Raw genomic sequence first — 18,881 nt, forward strand, 5'->3', positions numbered from 1 at the left:
ACCAGCTCTGGAAAAGATGAGAGGACTTGGGTATCCCAGGTGAATATTCTTACGGACAGAATGAGTCATTTTTGTGTGGACTTCTAACATGTGGGTGAGTGAATCATCAGGTGTTGAACAGATTAATCTTTTTTAATAGGACATGCACAAGATAATGTTTTCTAACTGAGACAACTTGTAGCTGCCTAAAGACAGTATTGCAGATGCAGAAATACAGTGATGTTGTATGTTTTGGAGTGTGATACCTTGGGAGATGATCCATGAAACAGCCCAGTGTTGCTTTTCATAGCTCTTGGAGTGCCTTAAGTGGCCTTTAAAGAGTTGTTAAGAATTGAAGATTTTTGGTGGGGGGGGGAATAATTAAAAGTTGACTGATAGTTGTGTAAGAAATTGAGTGAAGTTTGGCTTTCTGATGTGCTTGTGTTACAAAGCCGCTGTACGTAGGTTGTGCTTGTCTTTTCCTGGTGATAGGATGGGAGGAAACGGCCTCAAGTTGCAGCAGGATTTTAGTAAAAATTTCTTCACCAAAAGGGTGGTCAGGCCCTGTCACAGGCTGCCCATGGCCGTGGTGGAGTCCCTGTCTGTCCCTTGCTGTCCCTGGAGGGATTTAAAAGATGTGGCACTTGGGGACATGGTTTAATGATGGCCATGGCAGTGCTGGGTAAATGGTTGGGCTCTGTGATCTTAGCAGGGTTTTCCAACCTAAGTAATTCTGTTTAAATCTGCACACCTCATGATGTTGATCCAGCCTGTATCAAGAGCATGTGGAAAAATAAAACTGAAGAGCTGTGCACACCCAAGGCCCATTTCAGTAGGGAAAAAAAAAAAAAAAAGCTGAATTTCTTAGATTGTCTAAATGTTGGGGATTTTTTTTTTTTTCAGTCCACAGCCAAGTTTCACTATCCAGAATTATGCTTAGTGCTGGGTTTTAATGATGTCTGAAAATGACAGAGCAAAACCGTCTTCCTGTTATGGCTGATTTAGGATAGGAGATGAAATATGACATTTAGCCATGGGTTGGCAGGGATGAGGGCTTCAGTGAAAACTCACCACAAGTTTACGTGAAAAGCTGGTGGTTCTTTCCTAGAACTTCATTTAAAGCTTAGTCTTGTACCAGCACTGTGAGCTCAGGCAGTTTTCTTCAGGTTTCATTGGAAAGCATTTCTCAGTAGGTGTCCTTTAGAGAGTTTTGAAGGGATAAAAATTATTTTTATGGACAAAACAATTTTCTGAGCAGCATCACTTTCTACGCAAGTCAGGACTACAGGCTAGAAACATATATTTTGGTCACCAAAGTAAATTTGAAGAGAGATTCATTCATTGCAAACAGGGATGCAGATGCTTTTAGAGCCTGACCAAATCCTTGTACGTAAAAGCATCTTCATGCTCCCAGACTCCTGAATATGGATTTTGTATGGAGTAGAAGGGTTGAACACCAGAAGTGCAATAATAATAATAAAAAAACACAACACCACCCCCACTCTTCACACCTTCCCCTTCCCAGCTGTCTAGCTCAGTGAATTTCACACCACGGTTGCAAGGCCAGAATGATTATGAATTAGGGTTAGCACAAAATCTAGCTATTTGAAAATTTTTACAGCATTTTACTGTAATGTAAAGGCTAGAACTTCTCCAGAAATCAATTCTGAAAAAAGCACAAGGGCAGGGAGGTCTCACTTTGAAAACCCAATTCATTGTGACAGAAAATGTGATTTTTAACCTTGTCTTTCAATCAGAACAAATTGTGCCTTGTCGCCTTGCACTTTGCCATTTGAGTTCTCATCTGTTCTGCACTCCTTCAAGCCAGGATCCACATCCCCACTTGAAGCACATTAAAAATCTTGGGTATAATCACTGTTTTTTGACTACTGGTTAATTTTTGATCTTTTTGCTGAGTGTCCTTGGGCAAGGCTCCAGGCTGTCATGACCAAATTCACAGAGGTGCAGGCTATGGTGAGGTTTTTTTGAAAGCATTACACTGTGAAGAAACTCTCTGAGGGAGTATCTTTATTGTGGTAAAAGTCATACAGCAGCTTTTCACTGTGATTGCAGCTTCAGCATAGCTCACTGTAATTTAGTTAGCCCAAGGCTATAACATACTGCTTTTCAGGATTCTAGAATGGCCGTTAATGGGAGTTTGCTGAGAGTGGGTGTGTATGCCTGAAGGAAAGCGTGCATAAAAAATTAAAGCCTCCTGCTCACGATGTGGTTGGCGTGTGCTGTTGTCCTTGATCTAACTTAGCTGGGTACTGCAGGTGAGAGCAGCACAGCAGTTCTCTAAATAAGTCACTTCAGCCTTGAAGTCTGCATTTGATAAGATTTTGTTGGCCTCAGTAGTGTGCAGCTGGTTCTTACAAATGAGTGTTCATCTCTGGGCTCAGTGGTTTACATCCCTGCATACAGAGAAGTGTCTTTGCTTTATGGATGGCAGAGCATACATGGTTTTCAACTGTCCTGTGGCTTTCAAATACCCTTACACACAGGTGGTATTTCATTATATCTTACGGTAATTGGTGATTGAGATAAAAGTCCAGTGCTCAGTGCATGACCCCCTTGCTCTGGCCAGTGTCACCTTTCCTTATATTGGCTTTTTTTCTTTACATATGAAAAGAAGGCAGGTTTAGATGGGATATTAGGAAGAAGTTCTTCCCTCTGAGGGTGCTGAGGCCCTGGCACAGGTTTCCCAAAGAAGCTGTGGCTGCTCCATCCCTGGAAAAGCCCAAGGCCAGGTTGGACAGGGCTTGGAGCAGCCTGGGATAGTGGAAAGTGTCCTTGTCCATTGCAGGGAGTCTGAACTAGATATTCTTGAAAGTCCTTTCCAACCCAAGCCATTCTATGACTCTGTAATGTTTAATAATACTTTTTTTTCCAGACTGTTGCTATTCATGGCAATATCAAGAGGTAAAAATTCTTTTATTGCTGCGGAGGAGTATTTATAGAAATAATCTCCATCCCAGCTCCCTGCTTGCTGCCATGTTTTAAAGGAGGTGTGAGAGCTGTGAATGCATCCTTCAGGGTTCCAGGCAAGCATTGATGCTTCAGTGTGCTGAGCCAGAACACCTCAGTGTTTGTTAGGATTTAGTGACATCCCCTAGAGATAAGTCAGAGTTCCCCAAGAAATCCCAGACAGAAAGGAAAACCAGTGTGCATGCAGGAGAAATGGTGGTTGCCACTGTGGGTTTAACAACCTGCCTTAATTCTCCTGAGACAAAGTGAGGTGGCTTGGTGGCTCCTCTTCTTCCCACTCCTTCAGCACAGCTATTCCTGTGGGGTTGTAGGACAGGAAAACTGCTGTGTTCCACAAGGCACTGCCACACAGGGCTCTCTTATCCCTCTCTAATTATGCTCAGTGTGGCAGCTACTGCTGTTAAGGACATGCTGCACTCATGGAAAAAAATTGCTAGAATTTAGCTTTTAATTTATTTGTCCCCCCATTTGGAGAGAACACTTAATGTGATTTTGTGTAATAAAGCCAACTATGTGTGCTGCCACAGAGGTGATTTTTCTAAATTTAAGGTTTCCTTTGAATTTATTCTTATCTCAAATAGATTGGATTACTATAGGCTGTGTCGGCGTGAGTCACTTGTAAGTGCCTGTTAATCAAATAAATCTGAGTGGTTTCTTATGGAAATACTATTTTCTGATTTCTATTTATATGATGGTCCTGGTCTTGTTGAATCCACACTGACTTCACTGGAAATACCTCTTTGGAGAAAAAAATGGTACAATTTCCCGTGCTAATGGAAATTGCAGTGAAGCAGTAAAATGAAAAATAGCCTAAAGTAATTAATAAATGGTTTAGAAGTTCTTTGTGTCACCTTGATTAGCAATACTGCCTGAGACTAAAAAGAATCATCAGAGGATGTTGTTTTTTTGTGTTTGCTTTATGGGTTTTTCTCCCCAGTTAATAATGCTGTTCAACTCTCCATACTGTATTTTTACATTACCCTGCAAGTTTTTTTCATTCACTTGTTGCCACTGCCCTGCTCAGGGGTGTTGGTATTTGCATCACTTTGGGCATTAATTTCCCATCCATAACATAGTCAACTACTGAAAACTAAACACTTAAGTAGAGAAAAGTAGCTGTTTTAAAATAACTTCAGCCTTTTTCTGTTTTACTTGTGCAGCAACTGGTATTTAGCGGCAGCAGAAGGCAAAAGCTTTGCTTTGGTTTGGAATTTTTGCCTGAAATAAGAAGGAAAAAATCAGTATAAGATATGTTTTTCCAGCCTGAGATCAGTGTGGTTCTGTACCAGAGAGGGAGGGTCTGAACACTCCTAAAAGCTGGCTGGTAAAACCTGGTCCTCATTTGAGCTAGAAAGTGCCGAACATAACCATTTATACTATGCATTGGGAACTTCTAGTGCTGAGGTGGGGAAAAAAATGCATTTACTGGAAATAGTTTGACAAAATTCAGTGTTTGTAACGCGTGTAACAGCGCTGCTACTGTAAGGCACCACAATTTTCATAATCTTAAATTTGCTCATATGTACCAAGTTTCCAAATACCTTCCTCCTCTCTGTCTCTGCTGTTGAGTACGAGGGATGGGATGCTGAAAATCCCTGGATCTTTGACGTGTTAAGAGAGGCTTGTGTGGATGTTCCCTGCCTGCTTGGTGACACATGGAATGTTTATTGAGCCTGTGCAGTAAAATGCTGCTGAGGCAGCTGGGTCTGTAGTGGAGGGGATGAGAAATTTTAATCCCTATCTGACGTTATGCAGAGGCAGCTCAAGACTGTGAGGTTGAGATTTTGGATCTCTCTTAGTGGTAGTTGTTAATTGGTGTCGACTCCAGATCCTGATTAATTGGGATTTCAGCTAATTTTGCTAGGTAAACATATGACCTGGTCTAGGGGAAGGTCTTAGTCTAGTGGAAAGTGTCCCTCCCCATGGCAGGGGTAAGAAATAGAGGATTTTGGAGGTCCCTTCCAACCCAATCCATTTATGATTCTGTCATCTCTCCAGAAGATGCTTAGAAATACAGAGGTTTGAAGCTTTACAATGTCTAGAATAAAATCACAGGACAAAAGGGAAAACAAAGCTGTGAGTCACATTGATATATTAAAGATAAGTCACTGGAAAAGCAGATACAAGGATACAATTTTAAAATCAATGTAAAAGCATATTAGAAGCACAGAATGGTTTGGGTTGGAAAAGACCATCTTGATCCACCCCCCTTCCATGGGCAGGGACATCTCCCACTGTCCCAGGCTGCTCCAAGCCCTGTCCAGCCTGGCCTTGAACACTTCCAGGGCTGGGGCAGCCACAGCTTCTCTGGGTAACAATTAGATATGGTTTATATGAAAATCAAAGGTACAGAAAGATGGATAACCAGCATTGCTAAGGAACATGAAAAAACCCTTGTGAATACATTGGGAATTGGAGGAAGTCGAGGGAAAACGCAGCTCTCCTTAGCAGAGTGAAGATAATAAATCAGAGACACCACACTGAATAAAACTGCTGAGTGTAGCTGTGTTTAATCATGGATCTTCTGAAGGAACCAAAATCCCTTTGGGCTTGCTGTGGGAATAATTTTGGTAATTAACAGGTTTCTTTTGAAAACAGTGAATTGTGATTTTTCCCATCTGAGACCAGTGCAGACTCTGGCATTTTACTGGAGAAACAGGTGTGGGCAGTGTGTGTGGGCAGGCTGACTGAGAGGCTTGGATGCCAATTTTTTTAAAACACTGCTAGTTTAGAAATAAGGAATTTATAAGTGTTTAAGTTAAAGTATATTTGTTGCAGTGGATTGAGCAATTTAGGTAAGGCCAGATTGATGTGTCTGACCCAAACAGGCTGCATAGCAAAAAGAGCAATGTATGGAGGGATGTGGAGAGTAAAGCTGTGGTCTGAAACAAACCTGCTGTTTCCTAGATAAAGCTGGTTTCTAAACCCAGTTTTTATTTCCTACAGAGGTTAAAATTTAGATTTCTCTTCTATTAAAAGCACAGACCTGTTTCAGAAAAGGATTCTAAACCAAGAAAGGGAGGGCACAAATGTTTCCAGTACTGGGACATGGAATTTTTTTTTTAATTCGTGGCCAGCAATGTGGCAGAAATTGCCAAGACCTGGGTTTGAAAGTATTGTTCCCTTCTAAACACAGACAGTAACCATAAAACCTAAAGAAGACCATTTTTTTGTGGTTTATGACCTTGTTGCACTCCCACAGAGTGGGCGATAAAGGCCCTTCACCGCAGGTACTTGGGCACATGAATATGGAAGGCTGAGTTCACGTTGTAGGTTTGCTGGTTTATATGGAATCATGGAGTTTTTGGGTTGGAAAAGACCTTTTAGGTCACTTAAATCCAACCACCAGCTTACCAGCACCACCATGTTCGCCACCACATGATGTCCTCAATTGCTAAATTGCTATATCTTTTTTTTTTTTTTAAACACTTATAGGATAGTGCCTCCATCCCTGCCTTGGGCAGCCTGTTTGGTGCTTGACCACTCTTGCCATGAACAAATTCTTTCTAATATCTAATGTTAACCTCCCCTGGCACAACTTGAGGTCATTTCCTAAAATGAAAGGTTCAGTTAACAGGACTTTTTAACAGAAACAACAACAACAAAATGACGCAGTCCGTTCCACAGCCTTTGTGCAAAACTGGTGTTCCCTATTGGTGCTGCATACTCAAATGGAATTCTTTATTTCCCTTTAAGAGCAGGAGATCCAATCTCTGTGCCATTTGATGGGTTAGGTTTGGTGCTGGCTGCTTATCAGACATTGAGAGCAGTGCAGAGAGGGAAGTAGGGGAAGGAAAAAACCCCCAAAAGTAGCAGCAGAAGATGTTTTGGCAGTTAAGTAGTTCTCTTGTAGAATTGTTTCCAGGACAACAAGGTTGATGGAGTTACAGAGTGAGTGTGTGTTTTCTTTCCTCTTCAACTGGTTAATCAGTGAGGTAGGAAAACTTGCTTAGTAGGTGACTTGGGTTACATGAGTTATTTTTAGTCTGCACTTGATTGTCCATGTGGCCCTTTTCAGCTATTTAGGAGATAACTGACATGCAAGAAATCACATTTGCTTTGTGGGTTTTTTTAAGGTCATACAATGTTTTTTAAAATGACAATCTAGACTATTAACAGCTCTTTTTGGTGGTTTTTTAATGTGTTTTTTTCTCAGAGAAATAAAACAGCTTTGTTGCTTCAAGTTTCTAGCTCATCTCACTGGTGGGATGCGAGTTTCTTTCACTGTTTGCACAGAATTTTCCCTCTGTTGGTATAATACATTTTTTTTTGTATATACTAATGATATACTGTCATGCAAATGAATTTGGAATAAATTAAAGCATTAATTTTCTCCCAGAGTATATTCAGCTGTAGGATTCCATTGTGAGATCTATTTTCAACTGGAGTTTGGAACTTGGAATAAAGCAGCACTGAATTAAATGGAGTTGCCAATTTTAAAGGGGCACAGCTCACATAAAATCACACCCATCTCCAAAATATGTTGATCTATTTAAAATCTGGAGGAGTATGATGAAATCTGTACTTGAGTGGTTTTCCTTTGTATATTTGATTGTACTCTGAGTTTAATTTTTTGATTGTTTTTTTTTTCCTGCACAACAACATTTTAAGAAAGAAATGCCTTTTTTTTTTTTAAACCACAAATATTGGCTGTGCATTTTAGAGGCAGAAATAACAAAAATATTGTCCAGGTCATTAGTGACAAACACATTCCGTAAAGCTCTATTGTTCTGCTAAATTAAATAGCTTCAAGTTTAACTGTGCCCCTTATAAATGAGTTGATGATTTCATACCCCCTAATGATACATGTATTTATTTCATATTGAGATTTTAGAATTTAGGATTAAGAAAACACTTATTGTGCATAGTTTTCTGATGAATTAATGAGATGCTCAGCTTCTTTCTGCATGTGTTGGGGTTCTTCTGAGGCTGAAGGTTGGATGCCATTTGCTAAGACCTGGTGGTCACTTGAGAAAAATTAAGTTTTATTCTCCAAATCCATGATCTTTTATTGTTTTAGGAGAATGACATCGCATAAAAGCGGCTATGCTCAGGTGATTCTGGTGATCACTGAATTATTTCTGTATTCTGGGGCTTTCTAACTTTTTGGAAAAGGAAGGGAAGCAGTTTGACAAATCCACGCTGGCATTTACTTGTTGCTTTGTTATCCCTTCCTGGCAGCAAACTGTAGTCAGAGTCAGGATTCTTTCTGTCCTCCTCTTTCCATCTCTTTTTTTTTCTTTTTCTTTTTTTTAATACTTTTTTTTTCCCCTTGCAAGTTACCATTTTCAGCAGAACAAGAACTGCGCTGACCTTGAGCGATGAGATGTTCTGGGCTTCATTTTCCACTCTGTCCCCAGTTATTTAGTTATTCCATTATCTGGAGCAATCCAGTTCTTCTTTGTGGAGGTTTGAATAGTTCTTCCAGGTCGCTGCTTAGCCTAGTAAGGGAATGAGGAATTCTTTTTTGCTACTTCTGCTGGAAGTTTGCTAATTATGTGGTTAAATAGGGAATGTAGCATCAGAGCATTCTTTCTCAGGACAGTACTCTCACAGCTCTACTTAGATTTTTCTGTTTGTTTTTCTGCTTGCTTGCTCTTCTTTTGCTTCAGTTCCCAGTAAGGTATGGATATAATTTTTCTGTTTCTATAGATTTGAATCCAAAGCACAAAGCAGGACATAAGGAACAACCCTTCCAATATTCAACTCCCACTGAAGTGTCTTAGGGTGCCTGGAACACAGGGGTACCAGGTATGACTCCAAACCAAGAGCAAGTCATCACCTTTCTGAATTAGGTGCTGGAGGCCAGCAAGGAACACTCACAGATCTAAGAGGACAACACAAAGATATCTTTGAGCAATAAAAACCCTTTAAAAAAAAATGTTTATTCACTTTATCTGTGGCTACCAGGAATTTCTTTGGTCAACTCTGCAGTAGGTTTTGGAATTTATTTCTAGTTTGTCAGTGTTATGCTCAAATCACCAAGCAGTCTCCAAGGTTCATCTTGATAGAGCAGTTTCAGGAATACTCTGGCAATCAAAATCAGAGAAGCAGTCAAGAAGGATGGAAATATTTTCCAGTGTTGACTAAAAGCAAGCAGTAAGCTTGAAGCATTACTTAACAATGTAATGAGAAACGTCAATTCAAGCAAATACTTTTTTTTTAACAGAATTTGTTTTCTTTGTTGTGTTGCAGAAAAAGGAACGGTGGCTGAGTTGCACAAGTGAACCAGGACGACACAAAATTAAGCAAAGTGGAGTGCTCATTTTACTATTTTGTAAGTCTGTTGCTCAGCTGTTCTATAAGACATCCATTTAATTATAAAGGCCATTAGTTTTCCCCATTTCCTGGTTTGTGAGTGCAGTTTGTAGAACTGTCTGGGTCCCCTGGTTTTGATCTCAATGTGAGGGGCACAAGGTGGATCTTTTCTCTGCCTTTGCCATCACTGTGTCAAGGCACAAAGGAGGTCAAGGTTTGGTTGTGTCTTAATTATTGTTGTAGCTGTGGTGATCCAGGGATGTGAAGAGGAGAGGTTTGAAGGCAGGAAGGGCTGGAAAGGGATTTTGGCCTCCAAAAGTTGTTAGTATTGTCTGTAATAAGGTGTAAGAAGAGTTTGGACCTTACTTTGAAGCTGCTGTAGTTTGATTATTTTGGAATACATTTAAAATGTTCACTGGGTCCTGTAAGAGCTCATGGTTTGATGAGGTTGGAGCAGCCTGGTCTAGTGGAAGGTTTGGCACCAGAGTTTTTCCATTTTGGTCAAAAGAGCAGCGTGTTCTTCAGTGGTATTTTGCATAGCAAGCCTTGCAGACCATCTTTGTGATTCACTTGTAGTTATTCAGTGGCACATTTTAAAGAGAGCTGCTTCCAACTGTCTTGAGCAGAGCGTGTTCTGTATGATAACCCTGCAGTTGTAATAACAAAACCCAAGGTGCTTTTACTGAATCTGGTTTCACACCAGCTAACAAGTGGACTCATTATAAGATGATGTGAGGTTTTCTATGTATTGACTCAACTCTAAAATATCCAAAACTCTGCAAAATGCGTCTCAGCTTGTTTACTAAGCGAGAAGTGTTATTTTTAATGCATAGGTTTTGAAATTATTGGTGACTCCAGTTTTTCCGACAGCCTTTGTGGGGTGTTTTAGTTAAAATTGTTTTGTACTTTTATGGATGCCATTTTAATTTGTACCTATATCTTTATTTTTAATTTTTTCTGTCATAAAAGTTTTAAAGTAATTCTCCAGAGTTGCTTTTTATAGACACTCAATATTAAAAAAAAAAAAAAAAGTGATAGAACATGTGTCAGGCATCTGCAATTCCTTCAGCATCATGTTTTCCACAATGATTTAATAGCTATTGAGTCTCCTCAAATATCTTTGTTTCCAAGACCTATTTTATGGTAATAAATCATCTTGGCTGTTAAATTCTTGAAATGATTCAGTAGGACAGTCGTTTCCTTAGCACATTCCCTGAGAGATCATAGATAGAAATGGAAAAGTCCTTAACCAGGTCAGCTTTTTCCCTGCAATACATGTGGTCAGTGCTGGAAGTGATAATGAAGTTGCCAACATTTGTTCTGGTAAGCTGCAGTTGTCCAATGTTCCCTGTTCATTGCTTGCTGATTTACAGTGAGTTTTCTGTTAGAGGTACTAAATTGCATTGAGAAATTCTGAGCCAGATACAGAACAAGAGACTTGTCATAGTGTGGTGGAACTTCTAATTTTAAAAAAGGTCTGTCTCAAAATTCATATAAAATACCAATGAAATTATCCAAGACTGCCTTAATTTCCTCTTCCATTTGCACCTGGGCTTGTGGTGGTGCAGTCCTTGGGGTAGAGGTTGATTTAATAAATTGTCAGGTATGTGAGGGTGGTTAAGTTGTGATACCTGCTCTGTCTGTCTCTGTGACGTAGTCATGCATTATGTAACCTCTTGTGGCTTTCTGACACCTTGAGAAAACACTGTTTAAATTGGTTATTGCTTACTGGGGGCAGGCAAGGAGGTAATTCAGCTAAGAATTACCAAGAGTACGTGAGGAGTTTTCTGTATTAAATAGCTCATCTAGAACATCGCGTGTGTAAAGAAAAAGATGTGGTTTTGGTCAAAATTCTGGGCATCTGGAGTTCAGGGAAATAACCAGCAGGTTAGAGAGGGATTCAAGGAGAGATGGTATCCCTTGACCTAAGGTGTGTATCTCTGTGAATTGCTGCTGGTTTCTTTCTGTGATGTTTTCCAAGTTGAACATCAGATGTGGTTGCAACCTCTATGGTAGCCCAGAGCAGCTGTGTCTGCTCCATCCCTGGAATGTCCAAGGCCAGGCTGGATGGGGCTTGGAGAAACCTGGGGTAGTGGAAAGGTTCCCTGCCCATGGGAGGGGGTTGGAGCAAGATGATCTTTAAAGTCCTTTCAAATCCAAACCTTTTTATGATGCTTAAATCATCCTTTAGGTTGCGTGCTGAGGACAGCAGTAAGTTCTGGTCTTATTCACATAAACATTTCCTTAAAATCATCAGGGTTTGTGATCTGGAGTTCTTGGTTCTCTTTCTTGCCTCAGAAAAGGAAGCAAAGCAGCTTCCTCAAGGTTTTGAGCAGATTAATGAATAAATTAGATTAAATCTCTTACATTTGTTTTGGAAAAGGGAGCCTTGTATTCCTACAGGCCTTACCTGCCAAACAGAGATAATTCCATTTTAACTGTGCATTTTCATCAGGTGCTTTTACTGCCAGGCATAAACCTTAATTTTTTCAATGATGTCCTTTAAAATGATCCAAAATAACTTTTGTTACAGTCACAATAGAGAACAACCTCTGCATTTAAAAGATGGATTCCATAATTCCATCTGCCCTGTAGGCTCTTGGCAAGAGTACTCTGTGTCATGGCATTGTATTGATTCCAGTTGATGTCTTGCAGAAAAGAAACACTTGTACCATGCACACAGACATATTTAGGGTTGGTAAAAGTATTTTCTGTCATAGCCCTCTTTGAATTTTTGGTTGGTTGTGTGAGGCTGGTCTTAAAAGGGACCAGATGATCAGAAGCTCTTTACTGATTGAGGGAGCATTCTGCTAACTCATGTACCTTCCACCACGTGGCTTTGTCATTTGTGTTTGTCACTTGTACCTGTGAAGTGAGGGCACCAGGGCTGCTTCAGATCTCAGGCACAACAATAAATTATTAATATTTTAACTCTTCATCAGTAAAAGCCCAATATCTGACCTCAGGAGGACTCACTCCTGGCTCATCTCTGAGCAGGTAGGTATCTTAGAGCATATTCCCCTTTACTCTGAATGAGAAGGAGGGTTTGAAAAGAAAATTGCAGACAGCAAGGGTAAAGAAACCCTGAAGGGGTCAGTGAGGGGAGTAGCCATTCACACAGGCAGTGGGTATTCAGAGAGAAACTCTCCATTTGACAGTGCTGTCTTCTGGATGACTTAGAAACATAAAAACACCAGTTGGTTTTAGAAGAGAGCTTTTAATTTCTGTCAGATGTGAAAGTACCTGTAAGTTTAATGTGTGCTCTGCAAAAAAAGAGGAGCTTGCTAAGATGAGTTCTTAGATTTCCTTTTTGTGCCTTTTCTCTTTGGTGAGGTGGCTCCACAGAGAAAACTCTGGCACCAGCATGGACACTGAGAACCTTTCATGTGTCTTTTGTAGGAGCAGTCCTGGTGCCACACGAGCTGTGTGCTGGAGTGGTCTGTGTTACTCACTGCCCTTCGTGGGGCTAAGGGATGGTTTGTCAGTGTTTTGGATAATTGCCTCATCTCTGCCTGCAGTGAGGTGTGTCTGCATCTGAGCAGATAATACATAAAATGCATTATACATGATATTAGTGCAGCAAATAGAAGCATCATAAATATATATATTTAGTAGTATCTTAGCAATTTCAGTTTTCCTAGTTTCCAAGCAATGTTTTCTCTCTTCGTAGGATGGAGTGCTGCTTCAAATCTGTATTCAGTGTGCCCATATGAAAAAAAATTTGGCTTTAGATAAAAATTTAGGACTTCCTTCTTTTCCCCTGTTTCCTTGGCTCTGAAATACTAATTCCTATTATATTCTATGTGTACAGATGAGGAGATAATGGCTGAGATACCACATCAGAAAAAAGGAAAATCTAAGCAGCCCAGAATTAACACTTAAACCTATGTGGAAAACCTTGCTGGAGTGCAAAATGGATTTAGGTTTTTAAAATGAAAGAATGGTAGGACACAGAGATGGAGCCTGGAGATCTGTGTGTTGTTTTTGCTTCTCATCTGTTGCATAAGCTTGGACAAGCTGCTTTGCATTTTCCTGCTTCATTTCTCCTGTCAGAGATCTGTGTGTTTCACTTGCTGTTAGTAAAGCACTTCAAAATCTTGAATTAGTATTATCATGGACTTCTCTGAGCTTACTTAAAATCCATTTCCTCCTGACTTAGGCCTTCCTAAGGACAGGAATAAATAGAAATTTCTTTTTTCCTCAGTACTGTGGATCGACTGATATTCTGCAGCTGCTGAAGGTCAGGTTGATGCTGAGCTGATGCTCCTTTCTGCAGTCTGAGCATCCTCTGAGCAGCTCCAAATCCAGAGTCCTGTTGGGTACATTGTGTCTCAAATTCTTCTGGGGACATGGTCTGTCAAGAGGTGTTTCCTTCTTCATTGTATTCAGCAGCTGAGAGTTTCCAAGCTCGTGGTGTAACTGGCCTTCACAGGCTGATCTTGCACAGAAACCACCCAGAACCTGGAGCACTGTGTGTAGGTGGCTGGCCTGGGTGATGCTGCAAACTCAATTTGTACCCCCCAAAAGCACTGCCAGGGTATCAGTGATCTCTGCAGCATCCTCAGGTGGGTGGCACAGCACTTCAGCACCTGTGCACCTCCTCAGCTCCTGGTCCTCAGAAGTGCAGGACATGGTCTGTAAAGAGGTCTTTCCTTCTTCATTGTATTCAGCAGCTGAGTTTTCTAAACCTCCTGGTGTAACAGACCTTCACAGGCTGATCTTGCACAGAAATCACCCAGAGCCTGGAGCACTGTGTGTGGGTGGCTGACCTGGGTGATGATGGAAACTCAATTTGTACCCCTCAAAAGCACTGCTAGGGTATCAATAATCTCTGCAGCATCTTTGGGTGTGTGGCACAGCACTTCAGCACCTGTGCACCTCCTGGTCCTCAGGAGTGCAGGACTGATGCTCCTGTGCCAGACTGGGGCACAGTGAGTGTGAACCTCAGTGCAGGGAGACATTCTTGTCCTCAGGTGCTGCTGCTGCAAATATGTGGAGTGAATTCAAGCAGGAATTAGAGGGTGTGGATGCAGTGGTTAACCAGGAAAGTGCATTGATCCTGCTCAGCCAAGTGTTGCAGAAATTTAGTTTGCAGAGTGTTAAATCACTGCTGTTAGAAGAAGCCCCTCTCCAGTGAAACATCCCTGCTCAGAAGCAGCTGCCACACTGCTGGGCAGCTCTGCCTGCTCCATTTCAAACATTACCAGCATCCTGGCAAGGATCCCAGGGACAGGGTTGAGGAAGTGGATGGTGTAAAAGCAGAACTGTTTGGGCTTTTTGTTCTGCCTCCATCCCTCAGCCTTGCTGGGGCTGTGCTGTGACATAGCATCTGCATCCCACGTCTGGAGACACAGAGAGTGAGCTCCTGAAGGGCGGCTGCTCATCCCTGGGCTTCCGTTCAGGGGTGTTAAAAGCCCTGCAGGCTGTACACAAGCGAGCTGTAATTTATTTTAATTAAATACAATAGCTGTGTGCACGCTGCAGAAGGGATAAGACAGGGATTCCCCACCTCTGATTTATCGTCTTGCTGTTTGGATTTCTTTGCCATTGTCTTCCCACTCACAGATTTATGCAGAGATGTCTCATCTTCTCCCTCCTGTGCTGTTAGCAATGGCATCTGTCTTTCAAAATACAATTTTTCTGTTGTTGAGAAGCCATTCTTGCTGTATATAGCAGAGCTGTCCCTGCCTTCCTGACACACACCTGTGCAACATCTATTTTAATCAGAGAGCTACAGGAAGCAAAATCCCCATCCTTTGGAAGCCTTCTCATAGCTGATTTTTATTTTTTGAATTAGGGAGCTGGGAGCACCCACCCTGGGACTGGCAGGCAGCCTGGCAGGAAGCTGGACAGACTGGCCTGCTGGCCAATCTTGTTGCCTTTTATAGAGCTTTTTGGTGAAATCAGCACATTTCCACGCAGTTGGTGCTTTGCAGTGCAGAATTGTTGTATTTGTGAGGTTTTTGGCTGGTTCTGGTTTTAGTCTGCAGCTTGTGACTTTGGGAGCTGGTTGACTAATTTTAATAATTACTAGAGATGATTTTGTGAGGAGAGAGGAGGTGTTTCTATGGAAGAAAATAATTTTGGAATACTGCTCCTCAGCTGGTATGAGGGATTGCCCTGTTGGGGTAGGTGAGTTGGCCGGCAGCAACCTCACAGTCCCCATCCACAACTCTTGAACAACAACTCTTTCTGATCAAATTGCTGCACAGTGGTTTTTTTTTTTAAATTACTTACCTGGGGGAAATGAAAACCATGCAGGACCTGGATCTCCCTCCCACCTCTTTTGGTAGGGCAGAGCAAGAGCAGTCAGTGGGGAAGCACAGCCTGGAGGAGCAGCAGAAGCCTTTGGGTCTGGAAGGCAACTCCATCCACACAGCCATGCCTGCTGTGGGAGGAGTTGAGGAACGTTTGAAGGAGCTGGGGTTGTTTATCCTGGAGAAGAGGATGCTCAGAGGTGACCTTATTGCTCTTTACAGTTTCCTGAAGGGAGGCTGTAGACAGGTGGGGTTGGTCTCTCCCACTGGGCAGCCCTGACAGAACCAGAGGACACGGTCTCAGGGAAAGTAGAGGTTGGATGTTAGGAAAAAGTTTTTCTCTGAAAGAATAATAAAGTACTGGAATGCTCTCAGGGAGGTGGTAGAATCACCATCTCTGGATGTGTTTAAAAAAAGACTGGACATGGCCCTTGGTGCTATAGTCCAGTTGAGGTGTTAGGGCATAGGTTGGACTCAATGATCTTAGAAGCATCTACCAACCTCATGATTCTGCGATTCTATGGGACTCTGGCCTTCAGGTCATGGAATTGCTGGGAGGAAGCCAATTTGCATTCCAAGGCTGAAGGTTGAATGATGATGTCATTTTCTGGACTTCCTCAGCATCTGATGTAAAACCCCTCAAACCCACTGGCACAGCAGAACCACGCATCCAGCACTTGAGACAGATCAGGTTGATCTTGAGCGTATTTTCTCTCTTAGATCTCTTCAGTAAACGAATCTGCCTCCTTGGAAGGTTCTCTAGCTTATGAAGCATTTTGAGGCTCTTGAGTTTGCAATGAATCACTGCAGTCTCGTCCCACAGCCACAGAAACTGACATGTGCCGGCTGGCCGATCCTGGAGTGCCGGTGGAGACCACGGATTCCACCACTCCCAGGTTCTTCGCAAGAACCCCGGGTAGTGGTTGCGTCTGCGGTGTTGTGAGTATTAACGAGGCCAAAATTTTCTCTGGAGAAAGAGGTTCTCGTTTATTAAAATAGCTACAAGGAATGGAGTACCCAGGATAAGCCCAGGCACCCACACAGCAAGCCAAAAACAGAACAGTGCGCTACCCCCAAGTGCACAGGGTTCTCCCCAGAAAACAAATTTCCAAAAAGAAGAACCCTGACCCAACCAAGCTCCCCCCATTTATGTCCTTTGGGTCCAGGATCTGTCCATTTTGGATCTGCATAGTCATTGGTCCATTTCCAGGCTTCTCATTGGTCTTTAACGCCGTTTATTCTGGACCAATCATTTCTGCAGGGCTTCGAATGATGGTCAGATCTTCCATCCAATCCCTCTTCGACCTCGCCTTGCCCCTCCAGACCGCCCTTCCACCAAACCCTGGACCCTTCTCCTGGAACATTCTAATCAGTGTCCCCCCCAACATAATACAATTAATATAACATAATTAATACAATACAATTGAACTATACCCTAATTTAGCATAACTTTTACCTATAACATGCAGTGTGGGTGGTGCAGGCGAGAGCAGGACTACAAAGAACTGAGGCGAAGGAAGGAGAGAGCGCACACTCGTATGGGTGCCAAGGTGCTTTATTGTCCCAGGTGGGACCAGTAATGGTGTCAGAGAAGGACCCTTGGGGAGGCACTGATAAAGGGGATGGGCGTGATGGGAGGAGACATGAGGGAACCAACAAACAAAGCCCAGGGGAGGAGCATGGGACACAACTGAACCAATAAGGATGGCACAGGGGAGGGAAAAGGCTCAGGAGGCAAATCATATCTTAAGTAAGGGATAACTGACATATAAATTTCTCGAAATGAAGGGGGGGCCTGGATACAATGATGGACAGCACCAGGAGGGAGGAGATAAACTTATAAGGACATAAGGGGAAGGACTAGAGGATCGGTCACCTTGACGGACAGGCGGGAAAACAAGGGACAAACAACTCAGGGACAAACCATTGTGAGGGAGGAACATGGGGAGAACCAAGGGTCAAACCATAATCTCAACTTATAAAAAACAACCAACTTTACAACAAAACCTGTATAAAACACACAGTGCTACAAATCACAAATTAGCAGTTCCTAAAAAAATAATGTCAAGTGAAATTGGTCTTTGCTCTAATTGTTGCTGCTTTCAGAGTAAACACGAATGTGACCTGGATTCTCATATTGTTGTGGCCTTTGAGTATTCCTTAGAATGGGTCTGATGTTTACACAGACATAAATAATCATCTGTACAATTTTGCTGAGCCACTCTTAAATGGAGTGCCATCCACCAGGGAAGGATATATTTGGAAGTACAAAATACTTTATATGTTTGGGTTTTGTCGTTGGCTTTTGGAGCTCCAATATTTGCACAGTCACTGTGTGAAAGCTGAATTTGTAAATCCCATTGGAGGAGAACTCGGATGATAACTGAGACCACCAGTGAAAAAATAAATAGGAAAACTCTCCTATTGTGTAACTAGTTTGAATAAGTTTAGTGATTCTCGTGTACATGGAATGTAACTTCACAGGATCCCATGCAGGTACCCAAGAGATAAGTAGTTCCTCAGAAATCAAAGGAAGTTTAATCTTCACAAAACTTTCATAATAGGAAAATGTGGCCTTTTTATCCAGAGGCTAAGCTGGTTAAGCAAACATCTAATATTGACTTACTTCTTAGTCTGGCTTTGGGTGTGAAAAGCATCTCTACCAAAATGAAACATGCCTCTTTTTTAACAAAAGTTTAAAAAGAGGCATGTTTCATTTTGGTAGAGATACTTTTCCCCCAAAACGTGTGTGTGCTATGAGCTCCTGCTTAAGCCAAGGGGGAATCTTTTAACTCCCTTTGTGCTTTCTGTTTTCTCCCTGTGCTCTACTCCACTGCTCAAGGTGCACAGGGAAGTTGAGATCTCATAATGTGGCTGTTGTTAAATAAAACTAAACTGAGATTCAGGCCTTCAGAGCCTGCAGGAGTCAAGTCTGCAAAATAGTTTTTTCCATACCCAAGAAGCGTGAGTCAGATTTTGCTAAATGAGTCAAAGCTGTCCTCAGATTCGTTTAAGTCGCTCTAATGGATGTGTAAATGAGACCAGTATTATTACTGTGCACAGGAATGGCTTCTGAAGCTGATGTAGTTTGCAGTGTCCTTGTGAGTGCCAGGGTGGACAGAGGTGATGAGGAGGGACAGCAGTTTGGGTTTGCTTGGGAGTCCAGGAAGGGTTGGGAATCCTCCTGCAGCATGCTGGGTGCACACAGGTTCCCTTTAGTTCATTGCTGCCCTGGGAGCATCCAGGGCCTGAGAGGTGTTAATGTGAGTGTGCTCATCCTGGGTGATGCTGCTCAGCTGTGCCTTCCTCCTGACAGCCCCACAGACACCAGGATGGCCATTGTCCCTGGAATTGAGAGCTGTGGCAAAACCCTACTCAGCTCATCCCCTGGGCTTCCAG

Source organism: Ammospiza nelsoni, chromosome 5, assembly GCF_027579445.1.
Source record: "Ammospiza nelsoni isolate bAmmNel1 chromosome 5, bAmmNel1.pri, whole genome shotgun sequence".
Taxonomy (NCBI): Eukaryota; Metazoa; Chordata; class Aves; order Passeriformes; family Passerellidae; genus Ammospiza; species Ammospiza nelsoni.